The following is a 969-nucleotide window of genomic DNA, read 5'->3' on the forward strand; positions in this document are numbered from 1 at the left end:
GGCCCAGTCCGCCCGCGGGGCCCCGCCCCCATTGGCGGAGCGCTTGCAGGTCCCGCCCCCGTCCCCCGCGCTGATTGGCCCAGGGTTTGTGTATCCATTCGGTGTAGCGGAATCCGGGCGTCGCCGCAGGAGCTCCGCCTTTGTCATTTGAGTTTAAATTTATTGTCATGGGCATATACACCCAGGTATAAATGCCATGAAAACTATTTTTTTTGCAGCAGCAGGATATACGACAAACATAATTTAACGTAAACTTAAATTATGCATAACTTACAAGGCAAAATAAACATAAGATAAGATATCTTTATGGAGCATCATTGGCTGGGAGGAGACCTGATGGACGTTTATACGATTATGAGAAGTGTAGATTAGATTTCTTTATTAGTCACATGTACATTGAAACACACAGTGAAATGCATCTTTTGCCTAGAGTGTTCTGGGGGCAGCCCACAAGTGTCGCCACGCTTCCGGCGCCAACATAGTGTGCCCACAACTTCCTAACCCGCACGTCTTTGGAATGTGGGAGGAAGTCGGAGCACCCGGAGGAAACTCACGCAGACACACTGGGGGAGAACGTACAAACTCCTTACAGACAGTGGCCAGAATTGAACCCGGGTTGCTGGCGCTGTAAAGCATTACATAACTGCTACACTACCGTGCCTGCCATAATGAGAGTGTTGCATGTTGCTGGGGGGGTGCATTCGCTCCTCCACCCTGGGGCACAAGAGATGCTGGAATCTGGAGCAACACACACAAAATGCTGGAGGAACTCAGCAGGTCAGGTAGCATCTATGGAGGGAAATGAACAGTCGACATTTCGGCTCGGGACCCTTCATCAGGACCACCTGGGGGCAACCTGGCACAGGGTAGGGTGCTCACAGCACTGAAACCCTCCCTTCAGCCTGCAAGGGTGACCCTGAGCTTCCGGGTGCTTAGTCATAGCACAGAAACATGGATATAGCCCATCCA

The sequence above is a fragment of the Pristis pectinata genome, chromosome 29 (assembly GCF_009764475.1).
Source record: "Pristis pectinata isolate sPriPec2 chromosome 29, sPriPec2.1.pri, whole genome shotgun sequence".
Taxonomy (NCBI): Eukaryota; Metazoa; Chordata; class Chondrichthyes; order Rhinopristiformes; family Pristidae; genus Pristis; species Pristis pectinata.